General features: G+C 51.9%; 31 non-coding genes across 31 annotated transcripts; 7 read left to right on the forward strand and 24 right to left on the reverse strand.

Moving 5' to 3' along the window:
- Positions 1 to 265: 265 nt before the first annotated feature.
- Positions 266 to 337, forward strand: Trnag-ucc (transfer RNA glycine (anticodon UCC)). Its single transcript has one exon. It is a non-coding gene; the product is annotated as a tRNA-Gly (tRNA).
- Positions 338 to 1,070: 733 nt separating this feature from the next.
- On the reverse strand, positions 1,071 to 1,144 carry Trnai-aau (transfer RNA isoleucine (anticodon AAU)). The gene has a single exon. It is a non-coding gene; the product is annotated as a tRNA-Ile (tRNA).
- Positions 1,145 to 1,402: 258 nt separating this feature from the next.
- Trnae-uuc (transfer RNA glutamic acid (anticodon UUC)) lies at positions 1,403 to 1,474 on the reverse strand. Its single transcript has one exon. It is a non-coding gene; the product is annotated as a tRNA-Glu (tRNA).
- A 461-nt stretch (positions 1,475 to 1,935) lies between these two features.
- Positions 1,936 to 2,008, reverse strand: Trnam-cau (transfer RNA methionine (anticodon CAU)). The gene has a single exon. It is a non-coding gene; the product is annotated as a tRNA-Met (tRNA).
- Positions 2,009 to 2,300: 292 nt separating this feature from the next.
- On the reverse strand, positions 2,301 to 2,371 carry Trnag-gcc (transfer RNA glycine (anticodon GCC)). Its single transcript has one exon. It is a non-coding gene; the product is annotated as a tRNA-Gly (tRNA).
- A 331-nt stretch (positions 2,372 to 2,702) lies between these two features.
- Positions 2,703 to 2,774, forward strand: Trnag-ucc (transfer RNA glycine (anticodon UCC)). The gene has a single exon. It is a non-coding gene; the product is annotated as a tRNA-Gly (tRNA).
- A 733-nt stretch (positions 2,775 to 3,507) lies between these two features.
- On the reverse strand, positions 3,508 to 3,581 carry Trnai-aau (transfer RNA isoleucine (anticodon AAU)). The gene has a single exon. It is a non-coding gene; the product is annotated as a tRNA-Ile (tRNA).
- Positions 3,582 to 3,839: 258 nt separating this feature from the next.
- On the reverse strand, positions 3,840 to 3,911 carry Trnae-uuc (transfer RNA glutamic acid (anticodon UUC)). Its single transcript has one exon. It is a non-coding gene; the product is annotated as a tRNA-Glu (tRNA).
- A 461-nt stretch (positions 3,912 to 4,372) lies between these two features.
- Trnam-cau (transfer RNA methionine (anticodon CAU)) lies at positions 4,373 to 4,445 on the reverse strand. The gene has a single exon. It is a non-coding gene; the product is annotated as a tRNA-Met (tRNA).
- Positions 4,446 to 4,737: 292 nt separating this feature from the next.
- Trnag-gcc (transfer RNA glycine (anticodon GCC)) lies at positions 4,738 to 4,808 on the reverse strand. Its single transcript has one exon. It is a non-coding gene; the product is annotated as a tRNA-Gly (tRNA).
- Positions 4,809 to 5,139: 331 nt separating this feature from the next.
- On the forward strand, positions 5,140 to 5,211 carry Trnag-ucc (transfer RNA glycine (anticodon UCC)). The gene has a single exon. It is a non-coding gene; the product is annotated as a tRNA-Gly (tRNA).
- Positions 5,212 to 5,944: 733 nt separating this feature from the next.
- On the reverse strand, positions 5,945 to 6,018 carry Trnai-aau (transfer RNA isoleucine (anticodon AAU)). Its single transcript has one exon. It is a non-coding gene; the product is annotated as a tRNA-Ile (tRNA).
- A 258-nt stretch (positions 6,019 to 6,276) lies between these two features.
- On the reverse strand, positions 6,277 to 6,348 carry Trnae-uuc (transfer RNA glutamic acid (anticodon UUC)). Its single transcript has one exon. It is a non-coding gene; the product is annotated as a tRNA-Glu (tRNA).
- A 461-nt stretch (positions 6,349 to 6,809) lies between these two features.
- Positions 6,810 to 6,882, reverse strand: Trnam-cau (transfer RNA methionine (anticodon CAU)). Its single transcript has one exon. It is a non-coding gene; the product is annotated as a tRNA-Met (tRNA).
- A 292-nt stretch (positions 6,883 to 7,174) lies between these two features.
- On the reverse strand, positions 7,175 to 7,245 carry Trnag-gcc (transfer RNA glycine (anticodon GCC)). Its single transcript has one exon. It is a non-coding gene; the product is annotated as a tRNA-Gly (tRNA).
- Positions 7,246 to 7,576: 331 nt separating this feature from the next.
- Trnag-ucc (transfer RNA glycine (anticodon UCC)) lies at positions 7,577 to 7,648 on the forward strand. Its single transcript has one exon. It is a non-coding gene; the product is annotated as a tRNA-Gly (tRNA).
- Positions 7,649 to 8,381: 733 nt separating this feature from the next.
- Trnai-aau (transfer RNA isoleucine (anticodon AAU)) lies at positions 8,382 to 8,455 on the reverse strand. Its single transcript has one exon. It is a non-coding gene; the product is annotated as a tRNA-Ile (tRNA).
- A 258-nt stretch (positions 8,456 to 8,713) lies between these two features.
- Trnae-uuc (transfer RNA glutamic acid (anticodon UUC)) lies at positions 8,714 to 8,785 on the reverse strand. Its single transcript has one exon. It is a non-coding gene; the product is annotated as a tRNA-Glu (tRNA).
- A 461-nt stretch (positions 8,786 to 9,246) lies between these two features.
- Trnam-cau (transfer RNA methionine (anticodon CAU)) lies at positions 9,247 to 9,319 on the reverse strand. Its single transcript has one exon. It is a non-coding gene; the product is annotated as a tRNA-Met (tRNA).
- Positions 9,320 to 9,611: 292 nt separating this feature from the next.
- Trnag-gcc (transfer RNA glycine (anticodon GCC)) lies at positions 9,612 to 9,682 on the reverse strand. The gene has a single exon. It is a non-coding gene; the product is annotated as a tRNA-Gly (tRNA).
- Positions 9,683 to 10,013: 331 nt separating this feature from the next.
- Positions 10,014 to 10,085, forward strand: Trnag-ucc (transfer RNA glycine (anticodon UCC)). Its single transcript has one exon. It is a non-coding gene; the product is annotated as a tRNA-Gly (tRNA).
- A 733-nt stretch (positions 10,086 to 10,818) lies between these two features.
- Trnai-aau (transfer RNA isoleucine (anticodon AAU)) lies at positions 10,819 to 10,892 on the reverse strand. Its single transcript has one exon. It is a non-coding gene; the product is annotated as a tRNA-Ile (tRNA).
- Positions 10,893 to 11,150: 258 nt separating this feature from the next.
- Positions 11,151 to 11,222, reverse strand: Trnae-uuc (transfer RNA glutamic acid (anticodon UUC)). The gene has a single exon. It is a non-coding gene; the product is annotated as a tRNA-Glu (tRNA).
- Positions 11,223 to 11,683: 461 nt separating this feature from the next.
- Trnam-cau (transfer RNA methionine (anticodon CAU)) lies at positions 11,684 to 11,756 on the reverse strand. The gene has a single exon. It is a non-coding gene; the product is annotated as a tRNA-Met (tRNA).
- Positions 11,757 to 12,048: 292 nt separating this feature from the next.
- Trnag-gcc (transfer RNA glycine (anticodon GCC)) lies at positions 12,049 to 12,119 on the reverse strand. Its single transcript has one exon. It is a non-coding gene; the product is annotated as a tRNA-Gly (tRNA).
- A 331-nt stretch (positions 12,120 to 12,450) lies between these two features.
- Trnag-ucc (transfer RNA glycine (anticodon UCC)) lies at positions 12,451 to 12,522 on the forward strand. The gene has a single exon. It is a non-coding gene; the product is annotated as a tRNA-Gly (tRNA).
- Positions 12,523 to 13,255: 733 nt separating this feature from the next.
- Positions 13,256 to 13,329, reverse strand: Trnai-aau (transfer RNA isoleucine (anticodon AAU)). Its single transcript has one exon. It is a non-coding gene; the product is annotated as a tRNA-Ile (tRNA).
- A 258-nt stretch (positions 13,330 to 13,587) lies between these two features.
- Trnae-uuc (transfer RNA glutamic acid (anticodon UUC)) lies at positions 13,588 to 13,659 on the reverse strand. Its single transcript has one exon. It is a non-coding gene; the product is annotated as a tRNA-Glu (tRNA).
- A 460-nt stretch (positions 13,660 to 14,119) lies between these two features.
- On the reverse strand, positions 14,120 to 14,192 carry Trnam-cau (transfer RNA methionine (anticodon CAU)). The gene has a single exon. It is a non-coding gene; the product is annotated as a tRNA-Met (tRNA).
- Positions 14,193 to 14,484: 292 nt separating this feature from the next.
- On the reverse strand, positions 14,485 to 14,555 carry Trnag-gcc (transfer RNA glycine (anticodon GCC)). Its single transcript has one exon. It is a non-coding gene; the product is annotated as a tRNA-Gly (tRNA).
- A 331-nt stretch (positions 14,556 to 14,886) lies between these two features.
- Positions 14,887 to 14,958, forward strand: Trnag-ucc (transfer RNA glycine (anticodon UCC)). Its single transcript has one exon. It is a non-coding gene; the product is annotated as a tRNA-Gly (tRNA).
- The last annotated feature ends 637 nt before the right edge of the window (positions 14,959 to 15,595 follow it).

Below are 15,595 nucleotides of genomic sequence, written 5' to 3' on the forward strand. Positions count from 1 at the left end.
CCAGCGCCGTGGCATCCTCTCGAGAGAATGCTACAAACGCTGAATCCTGCGCTGCACTGCTTAAAAATGACGCCCGAACGCGATCGTCTTAGTAGTGTTGCGGCGCACGCACGCGACGACTCTTGCCAAAGGACGCGAAATGTGCGTAGAGACGCTGTCTGGATGCGCTCGCCTACCCCGTAATGCGCCTACTGCTGCGACCACCTTCGGCCGCCGCCGACAGGCGGGAAGCAGACACAGCGGGGCGTGCGCAGAAGAAAACCGTGCGGTGGTGGTGTAATGGTCAGCATAGTTGCCTTCCAAGCAGTTGATCCGGGTTCGATTCCCGGCCACCGCAGCCTCCGTTTTACTTCTGCGTATGAGTACTTTTGCCACGCGTCCTTAAATTAATGTTTCTTTCCCCCTCTTACTCGCTGCAGGCCACCCTATATTGTGTGCGTCGATTCCGCTTGAGTCTCGACTTGTCTCGACTTTGCTCGGCTGACGCGAGAGCTGACGCTCTCCAATCGGCCTATATCAGAAGGACAAGCACGCGAAACGACTGAGAGAGGTATGGCAAGGCGGGCACAACATTACTTATGCCTCAAGTAAAGACCTGCTGCCTGTTATCGTGCATTGTGTGATTTTACATGTTCTGTCAGACAAATTCAGTTTTATTACTAGTACATTTCTTTTTTTCTTTGTTGAAAATTTTACAACACGCTCCTTCTTTTCACTGTGGCCGCACGGCGCGACTTGGCATACCGAGAGGCAAAACGTGGCGCCAGTGCCCTTGACCGAATAGCGCTGCAGCTCCGAAACCGACGAGAAAAGAGAAATACGAATTGAAACTGTCGGCAGCGCCCTGTGTTCGCAGGCGGTCACCCGCCCAAGCACTGACAACGCCCAGCGTCGCGCAGTAGCGGTGATCGGACGAGAAACAGTGTGTTCAGCGTGCTGTGACCTGTGAAGTGTTTTAGTGCGTCCCGACAAGTCGCTTTCGGGTCCCCTATCTGCTCCCACACGATTTCTTAGTCACCACACTTCCCCGCCGAAATAGGCGTTGCCTTTTTTAAATAGAAAAATCGTATTGGCCCGTGGGGGGATCGAACCCACGACCTTCGCGTTATTAGCACGACGCTCTAACCAACTGAGCTAACGGGCCTCGGTGCACACTGTCTTCCAGCACTTAGAGGGAGTAGCTCTGCGTATTTACAGGTAACATTTCTATGGTAGCAGTCCAACAGTGGACCAGCGTCTCTCCTCCCTTTATTCCGCTGCTCGTAGTAATTTCATTGCGTGCCCGTTTCTCTCGACTGTTTTCAGCTCACGTTTATGAACCAGTAGCTATAACGCGAGGAGGACGTGAAAACAGCATTTCGCTCTGTCCAAACTTGTCGTGATTTGTTCCGAAAAAATTACATTCCGGTACCGGGAATCGAACCCGGGCCTCCTGGGTGAAAGCCAGGTATCCTAGCCACTAGACCACACCGGACGCGCACACTTTTTTCGGGGTTTACACCCCTTCCACTGGCTTTCCGTGTCGCACTTTCCCTGTTTGCGACCATCTTTTCGCGCTCCCATGCCGAGGCGCGCATGGCAAAAGTCACAGTCCGTTGCTTTTGGCCTCGTTGTTACAGGGGTAGGAGGAAAAGCAAACCTGTGAGTAGTAATATTTATTTACTTATTTCGCAAGTAAAGACCTGCAGCCTGTCGTTATACAGGTATAGCAGGCCATACACTGTGTGACTTTACATGTTATATCATACGAAATTCAGTTTTAGTACTAGTACATTTTTTCTTGAAAATTTCACAAAAGAACTGCAATTAGTAATAACGGGAAGTAAGCATTTTCACGCTGAGTTGTTGAAACCTTGTGGATAACAAACTACAAGCTGTTTTGCTCCTTCTCAACCCCAGAGCCGTCAATTCAGCTGTGAACGAAAGTAAATTAAATGCCCCGGGTGAGGATCGAACTCACGACCTTAAGATTATGAGACTTACGCGCTGCCTACTGCGCTACCGAGGCACGTGATTGCCAAACCTTCTGGAATCTCGGCAAGTAGCAAATACTAGTGGTAGAGAGTCTGCACTTGCTGGCTCATTTTTTCTGTTACTACACGTGCATTCCCAGCGCTGCAGGCAACTTGCGATGCTAGGCCGACGCCAGTATGTACAATAGCACGCAGGAGTCCAAACGAGAAGACGTGCGCGCTGCGTGTTTGGCTGTTTCCACACGGAATCCCGCGGTCCATTCTCGTGGCCCACGCACTTCGAGTGCGAAAGACTCGCAGCTCCACTATCGGGGAAAAACAAAATGATGCATCGGCCGGGAATCGAACCCGGGCCGCCCGCGTGGCAGGCGAGCATTCTACCACTGAACCACCGATGCCCAGCTAGTTCGCAGCTTCCTTGTGCTTTCCGCGGCAGACGTCTGAAGGGAAAGTGGGACTGCCGTCCAGCGCCGTGGCATCCTCTCGAGAGAATGCTACAAACGCTGAATCCTGCGCTGCACTGCTTAAAAATGACGCCCGAACGCGATCGTCTTAGTAGTGTTGCGGCGCACGCACGCGACGACTCTTGCCAAAGGACGCGAAATGTGCGTAGAGACGCTGTCTGGATGCGCTCGCCTACCCCGTAATGCGCCTACTGCTGCGACCACCTTCGGCCGCCGCCGACAGGCGGGAAGCAGACACAGCGGGGCGTGCGCAGAAGAAAACCGTGCGGTGGTGGTGTAATGGTCAGCATAGTTGCCTTCCAAGCAGTTGATCCGGGTTCGATTCCCGGCCACCGCAGCCTCCGTTTTACTTCTGCGTATGAGTACTTTTGCCACGCGTCCTTAAATTAATGTTTCTTTCCCCCTCTTACTCGCTGCAGGCCACCCTATATTGTGTGCGTCGATTCCGCTTGAGTCTCGACTTGTCTCGACTTTGCTCGGCTGACGCGAGAGCTGACGCTCTCCAATCGGCCTATATCAGAAGGACAAGCACGCGAAACGACTGAGAGAGGTATGGCGAGGCGGGCACAACATTACTTATGCCTCAAGTAAAGACCTGCTGCCTGTTATCGTGCATTGTGTGATTTTACATGTTCTGTCAGACAAATTCAGTTTTATTACTAGTACATTTCTTTTTTTCTTTGTTGAAAATTTTACAACACGCTCCTTCTTTTCACTGTGGCCGCACGGCGCGACTTGGCATACCGAGAGGCAAAACGTGGCGCCAGTGCCCTTGACCGAATAGCGCTGCAGCTCCGAAACCGACGAGAAAAGAGAAATACGAATTGAAACTGTCGGCAGCGCCCTGTGTTCGCAGGCGGTCACCCGCCCAAGCACTGACAACGCCCAGCGTCGCGCAGTAGCGGTGATCGGACGAGAAACAGTGTGTTCAGCGTGCTGTGACCTGTGAAGTGTTTTAGTGCGTCCCGACAAGTCGCTTTCGGGTCCCCTATCTGCTCCCACACGATTTCTTAGTCACCACACTTCCCCGCCGAAATAGGCGTTGCCTTTTTTAAATAGAAAAATCGTATTGGCCCGTGGGGGGATCGAACCCACGACCTTCGCGTTATTAGCACGACGCTCTAACCAACTGAGCTAACGGGCCTCGGTGCACACTGTCTTCCAGCACTTAGAGGGAGTAGCTCTGCGTATTTACAGGTAACATTTCTATGGTAGCAGTCCAACAGTGGACCAGCGTCTCTCCTCCCTTTATTCCGCTGCTCGTAGTAATTTCATTGCGTGCCCGTTTCTCTCGACTGTTTTCAGCTCACGTTTATGAACCAGTAGCTATAACGCGAGGAGGACGTGAAAACAGCATTTCGCTCTGTCCAAACTTGTCGTGATTTGTTCCGAAAAAATTACATTCCGGTACCGGGAATCGAACCCGGGCCTCCTGGGTGAAAGCCAGGTATCCTAGCCACTAGACCACACCGGACGCGCACACTTTTTTCGGGGTTTACACCCCTTCCACTGGCTTTCCGTGTCGCACTTTCCCTGTTTGCGACCATCTTTTCGCGCTCCCATGCCGAGGCGCGCATGGCAAAAGTCACAGTCCGTTGCTTTTGGCCTCGTTGTTACAGGGGTAGGAGGAAAAGCAAACCTGTGAGTAGTAATATTTATTTACTTATTTCGCAAGTAAAGACCTGCAGCCTGTCGTTATACAGGTATAGCAGGCCATACACTGTGTGACTTTACATGTTATATCATACGAAATTCAGTTTTAGTACTAGTACATTTTTTCTTGAAAATTTCACAAAAGAACTGCAATTAGTAATAACGGGAAGTAAGCATTTTCACGCTGAGTTGTTGAAACCTTGTGGATAACAAACTACAAGCTGTTTTGCTCCTTCTCAACCCCAGAGCCGTCAATTCAGCTGTGAACGAAAGTAAATTAAATGCCCCGGGTGAGGATCGAACTCACGACCTTAAGATTATGAGACTTACGCGCTGCCTACTGCGCTACCGAGGCACGTGATTGCCAAACCTTCTGGAATCTCGGCAAGTAGCAAATACTAGTGGTAGAGAGTCTGCACTTGCTGGCTCATTTTTTCTGTTACTACACGTGCATTCCCAGCGCTGCAGGCAACTTGCGATGCTAGGCCGACGCCAGTATGTACAATAGCACGCAGGAGTCCAAACGAGAAGACGTGCGCGCTGCGTGTTTGGCTGTTTCCACACGGAATCCCGCGGTCCATTCTCGTGGCCCACGCACTTCGAGTGCGAAAGACTCGCAGCTCCACTATCGGGGAAAAACAAAATGATGCATCGGCCGGGAATCGAACCCGGGCCGCCCGCGTGGCAGGCGAGCATTCTACCACTGAACCACCGATGCCCAGCTAGTTCGCAGCTTCCTTGTGCTTTCCGCGGCAGACGTCTGAAGGGAAAGTGGGACTGCCGTCCAGCGCCGTGGCATCCTCTCGAGAGAATGCTACAAACGCTGAATCCTGCGCTGCACTGCTTAAAAATGACGCCCGAACGCGATCGTCTTAGTAGTGTTGCGGCGCACGCACGCGACGACTCTTGCCAAAGGACGCGAAATGTGCGTAGAGACGCTGTCTGGATGCGCTCGCCTACCCCGTAATGCGCCTACTGCTGCGACCACCTTCGGCCGCCGCCGACAGGCGGGAAGCAGACACAGCGGGGCGTGCGCAGAAGAAAACCGTGCGGTGGTGGTGTAATGGTCAGCATAGTTGCCTTCCAAGCAGTTGATCCGGGTTCGATTCCCGGCCACCGCAGCCTCCGTTTTACTTCTGCGTATGAGTACTTTTGCCACGCGTCCTTAAATTAATGTTTCTTTCCCCCTCTTACTCGCTGCAGGCCACCCTATATTGTGTGCGTCGATTCCGCTTGAGTCTCGACTTGTCTCGACTTTGCTCGGCTGACGCGAGAGCTGACGCTCTCCAATCGGCCTATATCAGAAGGACAAGCACGCGAAACGACTGAGAGAGGTATGGCGAGGCGGGCACAACATTACTTATGCCTCAAGTAAAGACCTGCTGCCTGTTATCGTGCATTGTGTGATTTTACATGTTCTGTCAGACAAATTCAGTTTTATTACTAGTACATTTCTTTTTTTCTTTGTTGAAAATTTTACAACACGCTCCTTCTTTTCACTGTGGCCGCACGGCGCGACTTGGCATACCGAGAGGCAAAACGTGGCGCCAGTGCCCTTGACCGAATAGCGCTGCAGCTCCGAAACCGACGAGAAAAGAGAAATACGAATTGAAACTGTCGGCAGCGCCCTGTGTTCGCAGGCGGTCACCCGCCCAAGCACTGACAACGCCCAGCGTCGCGCAGTAGCGGTGATCGGACGAGAAACAGTGTGTTCAGCGTGCTGTGACCTGTGAAGTGTTTTAGTGCGTCCCGACAAGTCGCTTTCGGGTCCCCTATCTGCTCCCACACGATTTCTTAGTCACCACACTTCCCCGCCGAAATAGGCGTTGCCTTTTTTAAATAGAAAAATCGTATTGGCCCGTGGGGGGATCGAACCCACGACCTTCGCGTTATTAGCACGACGCTCTAACCAACTGAGCTAACGGGCCTCGGTGCACACTGTCTTCCAGCACTTAGAGGGAGTAGCTCTGCGTATTTACAGGTAACATTTCTATGGTAGCAGTCCAACAGTGGACCAGCGTCTCTCCTCCCTTTATTCCGCTGCTCGTAGTAATTTCATTGCGTGCCCGTTTCTCTCGACTGTTTTCAGCTCACGTTTATGAACCAGTAGCTATAACGCGAGGAGGACGTGAAAACAGCATTTCGCTCTGTCCAAACTTGTCGTGATTTGTTCCGAAAAAATTACATTCCGGTACCGGGAATCGAACCCGGGCCTCCTGGGTGAAAGCCAGGTATCCTAGCCACTAGACCACACCGGACGCGCACACTTTTTTCGGGGTTTACACCCCTTCCACTGGCTTTCCGTGTCGCACTTTCCCTGTTTGCGACCATCTTTTCGCGCTCCCATGCCGAGGCGCGCATGGCAAAAGTCACAGTCCGTTGCTTTTGGCCTCGTTGTTACAGGGGTAGGAGGAAAAGCAAACCTGTGAGTAGTAATATTTATTTACTTATTTCGCAAGTAAAGACCTGCAGCCTGTCGTTATACAGGTATAGCAGGCCATACACTGTGTGACTTTACATGTTATATCATACGAAATTCAGTTTTAGTACTAGTACATTTTTTCTTGAAAATTTCACAAAAGAACTGCAATTAGTAATAACGGGAAGTAAGCATTTTCACGCTGAGTTGTTGAAACCTTGTGGATAACAAACTACAAGCTGTTTTGCTCCTTCTCAACCCCAGAGCCGTCAATTCAGCTGTGAACGAAAGTAAATTAAATGCCCCGGGTGAGGATCGAACTCACGACCTTAAGATTATGAGACTTACGCGCTGCCTACTGCGCTACCGAGGCACGTGATTGCCAAACCTTCTGGAATCTCGGCAAGTAGCAAATACTAGTGGTAGAGAGTCTGCACTTGCTGGCTCATTTTTTCTGTTACTACACGTGCATTCCCAGCGCTGCAGGCAACTTGCGATGCTAGGCCGACGCCAGTATGTACAATAGCACGCAGGAGTCCAAACGAGAAGACGTGCGCGCTGCGTGTTTGGCTGTTTCCACACGGAATCCCGCGGTCCATTCTCGTGGCCCACGCACTTCGAGTGCGAAAGACTCGCAGCTCCACTATCGGGGAAAAACAAAATGATGCATCGGCCGGGAATCGAACCCGGGCCGCCCGCGTGGCAGGCGAGCATTCTACCACTGAACCACCGATGCCCAGCTAGTTCGCAGCTTCCTTGTGCTTTCCGCGGCAGACGTCTGAAGGGAAAGTGGGACTGCCGTCCAGCGCCGTGGCATCCTCTCGAGAGAATGCTACAAACGCTGAATCCTGCGCTGCACTGCTTAAAAATGACGCCCGAACGCGATCGTCTTAGTAGTGTTGCGGCGCACGCACGCGACGACTCTTGCCAAAGGACGCGAAATGTGCGTAGAGACGCTGTCTGGATGCGCTCGCCTACCCCGTAATGCGCCTACTGCTGCGACCACCTTCGGCCGCCGCCGACAGGCGGGAAGCAGACACAGCGGGGCGTGCGCAGAAGAAAACCGTGCGGTGGTGGTGTAATGGTCAGCATAGTTGCCTTCCAAGCAGTTGATCCGGGTTCGATTCCCGGCCACCGCAGCCTCCGTTTTACTTCTGCGTATGAGTACTTTTGCCACGCGTCCTTAAATTAATGTTTCTTTCCCCCTCTTACTCGCTGCAGGCCACCCTATATTGTGTGCGTCGATTCCGCTTGAGTCTCGACTTGTCTCGACTTTGCTCGGCTGACGCGAGAGCTGACGCTCTCCAATCGGCCTATATCAGAAGGACAAGCACGCGAAACGACTGAGAGAGGTATGGCAAGGCGGGCACAACATTACTTATGCCTCAAGTAAAGACCTGCTGCCTGTTATCGTGCATTGTGTGATTTTACATGTTCTGTCAGACAAATTCAGTTTTATTACTAGTACATTTCTTTTTTTCTTTGTTGAAAATTTTACAACACGCTCCTTCTTTTCACTGTGGCCGCACGGCGCGACTTGGCATACCGAGAGGCAAAACGTGGCGCCAGTGCCCTTGACCGAATAGCGCTGCAGCTCCGAAACCGACGAGAAAAGAGAAATACGAATTGAAACTGTCGGCAGCGCCCTGTGTTCGCAGGCGGTCACCCGCCCAAGCACTGACAACGCCCAGCGTCGCGCAGTAGCGGTGATCGGACGAGAAACAGTGTGTTCAGCGTGCTGTGACCTGTGAAGTGTTTTAGTGCGTCCCGACAAGTCGCTTTCGGGTCCCCTATCTGCTCCCACACGATTTCTTAGTCACCACACTTCCCCGCCGAAATAGGCGTTGCCTTTTTTAAATAGAAAAATCGTATTGGCCCGTGGGGGGATCGAACCCACGACCTTCGCGTTATTAGCACGACGCTCTAACCAACTGAGCTAACGGGCCTCGGTGCACACTGTCTTCCAGCACTTAGAGGGAGTAGCTCTGCGTATTTACAGGTAACATTTCTATGGTAGCAGTCCAACAGTGGACCAGCGTCTCTCCTCCCTTTATTCCGCTGCTCGTAGTAATTTCATTGCGTGCCCGTTTCTCTCGACTGTTTTCAGCTCACGTTTATGAACCAGTAGCTATAACGCGAGGAGGACGTGAAAACAGCATTTCGCTCTGTCCAAACTTGTCGTGATTTGTTCCGAAAAAATTACATTCCGGTACCGGGAATCGAACCCGGGCCTCCTGGGTGAAAGCCAGGTATCCTAGCCACTAGACCACACCGGACGCGCACACTTTTTTCGGGGTTTACACCCCTTCCACTGGCTTTCCGTGTCGCACTTTCCCTGTTTGCGACCATCTTTTCGCGCTCCCATGCCGAGGCGCGCATGGCAAAAGTCACAGTCCGTTGCTTTTGGCCTCGTTGTTACAGGGGTAGGAGGAAAAGCAAACCTGTGAGTAGTAATATTTATTTACTTATTTCGCAAGTAAAGACCTGCAGCCTGTCGTTATACAGGTATAGCAGGCCATACACTGTGTGACTTTACATGTTATATCATACGAAATTCAGTTTTAGTACTAGTACATTTTTTCTTGAAAATTTCACAAAAGAACTGCAATTAGTAATAACGGGAAGTAAGCATTTTCACGCTGAGTTGTTGAAACCTTGTGGATAACAAACTACAAGCTGTTTTGCTCCTTCTCAACCCCAGAGCCGTCAATTCAGCTGTGAACGAAAGTAAATTAAATGCCCCGGGTGAGGATCGAACTCACGACCTTAAGATTATGAGACTTACGCGCTGCCTACTGCGCTACCGAGGCACGTGATTGCCAAACCTTCTGGAATCTCGGCAAGTAGCAAATACTAGTGGTAGAGAGTCTGCACTTGCTGGCTCATTTTTTCTGTTACTACACGTGCATTCCCAGCGCTGCAGGCAACTTGCGATGCTAGGCCGACGCCAGTATGTACAATAGCACGCAGGAGTCCAAACGAGAAGACGTGCGCGCTGCGTGTTTGGCTGTTTCCACACGGAATCCCGCGGTCCATTCTCGTGGCCCACGCACTTCGAGTGCGAAAGACTCGCAGCTCCACTATCGGGGAAAAACAAAATGATGCATCGGCCGGGAATCGAACCCGGGCCGCCCGCGTGGCAGGCGAGCATTCTACCACTGAACCACCGATGCCCAGCTAGTTCGCAGCTTCCTTGTGCTTTCCGCGGCAGACGTCTGAAGGGAAAGTGGGACTGCCGTCCAGCGCCGTGGCATCCTCTCGAGAGAATGCTACAAACGCTGAATCCTGCGCTGCACTGCTTAAAAATGACGCCCGAACGCGATCGTCTTAGTAGTGTTGCGGCGCACGCACGCGACGACTCTTGCCAAAGGACGCGAAATGTGCGTAGAGACGCTGTCTGGATGCGTTCGCCTACCCCGTAATGCGCCTACTGCTGCGACCACCTTCGGCCGCCGCCGACAGGCGGGAAGCAGACACAGCGGGGCGTGCGCAGAAGAAAACCGTGCGGTGGTGGTGTAATGGTCAGCATAGTTGCCTTCCAAGCAGTTGATCCGGGTTCGATTCCCGGCCACCGCAGCCTCCGTTTTACTTCTGCGTATGAGTACTTTTGCCACGCGTCCTTAAATTAATGTTTCTTTCCCCCTCTTACTCGCTGCAGGCCACCCTATATTGTGTGCGTCGATTCCGCTTGAGTCTCGACTTGTCTCGACTTTGCTCGGCTGACGCGAGAGCTGACGCTCTCCAATCGGCCTATATCAGAAGGACAAGCACGCGAAACGACTGAGAGAGGTATGGCGAGGCGGGCACAACATTACTTATGCCTCAAGTAAAGACCTGCTGCCTGTTATCGTGCATTGTGTGATTTTACATGTTCTGTCAGACAAATTCAGTTTTATTACTAGTACATTTCTTTTTTTCTTTGTTGAAAATTTTACAACACGCTCCTTCTTTTCACTGTGGCCGCACGGCGCGACTTGGCATACCGAGAGGCAAAACGTGGCGCCAGTGCCCTTGACCGAATAGCGCTGCAGCTCCGAAACCGACGAGAAAAGAGAAATACGAATTGAAACTGTCGGCAGCGCCCTGTGTTCGCAGGCGGTCACCCGCCCAAGCACTGACAACGCCCAGCGTCGCGCAGTAGCGGTGATCGGACGAGAAACAGTGTGTTCAGCGTGCTGTGACCTGTGAAGTGTTTTAGTGCGTCCCGACAAGTCGCTTTCGGGTCCCCTATCTGCTCCCACACGATTTCTTAGTCACCACACTTCCCCGCCGAAATAGGCGTTGCCTTTTTTAAATAGAAAAATCGTATTGGCCCGTGGGGGGATCGAACCCACGACCTTCGCGTTATTAGCACGACGCTCTAACCAACTGAGCTAACGGGCCTCGGTGCACACTGTCTTCCAGCACTTAGAGGGAGTAGCTCTGCGTATTTACAGGTAACATTTCTATGGTAGCAGTCCAACAGTGGACCAGCGTCTCTCCTCCCTTTATTCCGCTGCTCGTAGTAATTTCATTGCGTGCCCGTTTCTCTCGACTGTTTTCAGCTCACGTTTATGAACCAGTAGCTATAACGCGAGGAGGACGTGAAAACAGCATTTCGCTCTGTCCAAACTTGTCGTGATTTGTTCCGAAAAAATTACATTCCGGTACCGGGAATCGAACCCGGGCCTCCTGGGTGAAAGCCAGGTATCCTAGCCACTAGACCACACCGGACGCGCACACTTTTTTCGGGGTTTACACCCCTTCCACTGGCTTTCCGTGTCGCACTTTCCCTGTTTGCGACCATCTTTTCGCGCTCCCATGCCGAGGCGCGCATGGCAAAAGTCACAGTCCGTTGCTTTTGGCCTCGTTGTTACAGGGGTAGGAGGAAAAGCAAACCTGTGAGTAGTAATATTTATTTACTTATTTCGCAAGTAAAGACCTGCAGCCTGTCGTTATACAGGTATAGCAGGCCATACACTGTGTGACTTTACATGTTATATCATACGAAATTCAGTTTTAGTACTAGTACATTTTTTCTTGAAAATTTCACAAAAGAACTGCAATTAGTAATAACGGGAAGTAAGCATTTTCACGCTGAGTTGTTGAAACCTTGTGGATAACAAACTACAAGCTGTTTTGCTCCTTCTCAACCCCAGAGCCGTCAATTCAGCTGTGAACGAAAGTAAATTAAATGCCCCGGGTGAGGATCGAACTCACGACCTTAAGATTATGAGACTTACGCGCTGCCTACTGCGCTACCGAGGCACGTGATTGCCAAACCTTCTGGAATCTCGGCAAGTAGCAAATACTAGTGGTAGAGAGTCTGCACTTGCTGGCTCATTTTTTCTGTTACTACACGTGCATTCCCAGCGCTGCAGGCAACTTGCGATGCTAGGCCGACGCCAGTATGTACAATAGCACGCAGGAGTCCAAACGAGAAGACGTGCGCGCTGCGTGTTTGGCTGTTTCCACACGGAATCCCGCGGTCCATTCTCGTGGCCCACGCACTTCGAGTGCGAAAGACTCGCAGCTCCACTATCGGGGAAAAACAAAATGATGCATCGGCCGGGAATCGAACCCGGGCCGCCCGCGTGGCAGGCGAGCATTCTACCACTGAACCACCGATGCCCAGCTAGTTCGCAGCTTCCTTGTGCTTTCCGCGGCAGACGTCTGAAGGGAAAGTGGGACTGCCGTCCAGCGCCGTGGCATCCTCTCGAGAGAATGCTACAAACGCTGAATCCTGCGCTGCACTGCTTAAAAATGACGCCCGAACGCGATCGTCTTAGTAGTGTTGCGGCGCACGCACGCGACGACTCTTGCCAAAGGACGCGAAATGTGCGTAGAGACGCTGTCTGGATGCGCTCGCCTACCCCGTAATGCGCCTACTGCTGCGACCACCTTCGGCCGCCGCCGACAGGCGGGAAGCAGACACAGCGGGGCGTGCGCAGAAGAAAACCGTGCGGTGGTGGTGTAATGGTCAGCATAGTTGCCTTCCAAGCAGTTGATCCGGGTTCGATTCCCGGCCACCGCAGCCTCCGTTTTACTTCTGCGTATGAGTACTTTTGCCACGCGTCCTTAAATTAATGTTTCTTTCCCCCTCTTACTCGCTGCAGGCCACCCTATATTGTGTGCGTCGATTCCGCTTGAGTCTCGACTTGTCTCGACTTTGCTCGGCTGACGCGAGAGCTGACGCTCTCCAATCGGCCTATATCAGAAGGACAAGCACGCGAAACGACTGAGAGAGGTATGGCGAGGCGGGCACAACATTACTTATGCCTCAAGTAAAGACCTGCTGCCTGTTATCGTGCATTGTGTGATTTTACATGTTCTGTCAGACAAATTCAGTTTTATTACTAGTACATTTCTTTTTTTCTTTGTTGAAAATTTTACAACACGCTCCTTCTTTTCACTGTGGCCGCACGGCGCGACTTGGCATACCGAGAGGCAAAACGTGGCGCCAGTGCCCTTGACCGAATAGCGCTGCAGCTCCGAAACCGACGAGAAAAGAGAAATACGAATTGAAACTGTCGGCAGCGCCCTGTGTTCGCAGGCGGTCACCCGCCCAAGCACTGACAACGCCCAGCGTCGCGCAGTAGCGGTGATCGGACGAGAAACAGTGTGTTCAGCGTGCTGTGACCTGTGAAGTGTTTTAGTGCGTCCCGACAAGTCGCTTTCGGGTCCCCTATCTGCTCCCACACGATTTCTTAGTCACCACACTTCCCCGCCGAAATAGGCGTTGCCTTTTTTAAATAGAAAAATCGTATTGGCCCGTGGGGGGATCGAACCCACGACCTTCGCGTTATTAGCACGACGCTCTAACCAACTGAGCTAACGGGCCTCGTTGCACACTGTCTTCCAGCACTTAGAGGGAGTAGCTCTGCGTATTTACAGGTAACATTTCTATGGTAGCAGTCCAACAGTGGACCAGCGTCTCTCCTCCCTTTATTCCGCTGCTCGTAGTAATTTCATTGCGTGCCCGTTTCTCTCGACTGTTTTCAGCTCACGTTTATGAACCAGTAGCTATAACGCGAGGAGGACGTGAAAACAGCATTTCGCTCTGTCCAAACTTGTCGTGATTTGTTCCGAAAAAATTACATTCCGGTACCGGGAATCGAACCCGGGCCTCCTGGGTGAAAACCAGGTATCCTAGCCACTAGACCACACCGGACGCGCACACTTTTTCGGGGTTTACACCCCTTCCACTGGCTTTCCGTGTCGCACTTTCCCTGTTTGCGACCATCTTTTCGCGCTCCCATGCCGAGGCGCGCATGGCAAAAGTCACAGTCCGTTGCTTTTGGCCTCGTTGTTACAGGGGTAGGAGGAAAAGCAAACCTGTGAGTAGTAATATTTATTTACTTATTTCGCAAGTAAAGACCTGCAGCCTGTCGTTATACAGGTATAGCAGGCCATACACTGTGTGACTTTACATGTTATATCATACGAAATTCAGTTTTAGTACTAGTACATTTTTTCTTGAAAATTTCACAAAAGAACTGCAATTAGTAATAACGGGAAGTAAGCATTTTCACGCTGAGTTGTTGAAACCTTGTGGATAACAAACTACAAGCTGTTTTGCTCCTTCTCAACCCCAGAGCCGTCAATTCAGCTGTGAACGAAAGTAAATTAAATGCCCCGGGTGAGGATCGAACTCACGACCTTAAGATTATGAGACTTACGCGCTGCCTACTGCGCTACCGAGGCACGTGATTGCCAAACCTTCTGGAATCTCGGCAAGTAGCAAATACTAGTGGTAGAGAGTCTGCACTTGCTGGCTCATTTTTTCTGTTACTACACGTGCATTCCCAGCGCTGCAGGCAACTTGCGATGCTAGGCCGACGCCAGTATGTACAATAGCACGCAGGAGTCCAAACGAGAAGACGTGCGCGCTGCGTGTTTGGCTGTTTCCACACGGAATCCCGCGGTCCATTCTCGTGGCCCACGCACTTCGAGTGCGAAAGACTCGCAGCTCCACTATCGGGGAAAAACAAAATGATGCATCGGCCGGGAATCGAACCCGGGCCGCCCGCGTGGCAGGCGAGCATTCTACCACTGAACCACCGATGCCCAGCTAGTTCGCAGCTTCCTTGTGCTTTCCGCGGCAGACGTCTGAAGGGAAAGTGGGACTGCCGTCCAGCGCCGTGGCATCCTCTCGAGAGAATGCTACAAACGCTGAATCCTGCGCTGCACTGCTTAAAAATGACGCCCGAACGCGATCGTCTTAGTAGTGTTGCGGCGCACGCACGCGACGACTCTTGCCAAAGGACGCGAAATGTGCGTAGAGACGCTGTCTGGATGCGCTCGCCTACCCCGTAATGCGCCTACTGCTGCGACCACCTTCGGCCGCCGCCGACAGGCGGGAAGCAGACACAGCGGGGCGTGCGCAGAAGAAAACCGTGCGGTGGTGGTGTAATGGTCAGCATAGTTGCCTTCCAAGCAGTTGATCCGGGTTCGATTCCCGGCCACCGCAGCCTCCGTTTTACTTCTGCGTATGAGTACTTTTGCCACGCGTCCTTAAATTAATGTTTCTTTCCCCCTCTTACTCGCTGCAGGCCACCCTATATTGTGTGCGTCGATTCCGCTTGAGTCTCGACTTGTCTCGACTTTGCTCGGCTGACGCGAGAGCTGACGCTCTCCAATCGGCCTATATCAGAAGGACAAGCACGCGAAACGACTGAGAGAGGTATGGCGAGGCGGGCACAACATTACTTATGCCTCAAGTAAAGACCTGCTGCCTGTTATCGTGCATTGTGTGATTTTACATGTTCTGTCAGACAAATTCAGTTTTATTACTAGTACATTTCTTTTTTTCTTTGTTGAAAATTTTACAACACGCTCCTTCTTTTCACTGTGGCCGCACGGCGCGACTTGGCATACCGAGAGGCAAAACGTGGCGCCAGTGCCCTTGACCGAATAGCGCTGCAGCTCCGAAACCGACGAGAAAAGAGAAATACGAATTGAAACTGTCGGCAGCGCCCTGTGTTCGCAGGCGGTCACCCGCCCAAGCACTGACAACGCCCAGCGTCGCGCAGTAGCGGTGATCGGACGAGAAACAGTGTGTTCAGCGTGCTGTGACCTGTGAAGTGTTTTAGTGCGTCCCGACAAGT

This window comes from Schistocerca gregaria, unplaced genomic scaffold, assembly GCF_023897955.1.
Source record: "Schistocerca gregaria isolate iqSchGreg1 unplaced genomic scaffold, iqSchGreg1.2 ptg000564l, whole genome shotgun sequence".
Classification (NCBI taxonomy): Eukaryota; Metazoa; Arthropoda; class Insecta; order Orthoptera; family Acrididae; genus Schistocerca; species Schistocerca gregaria.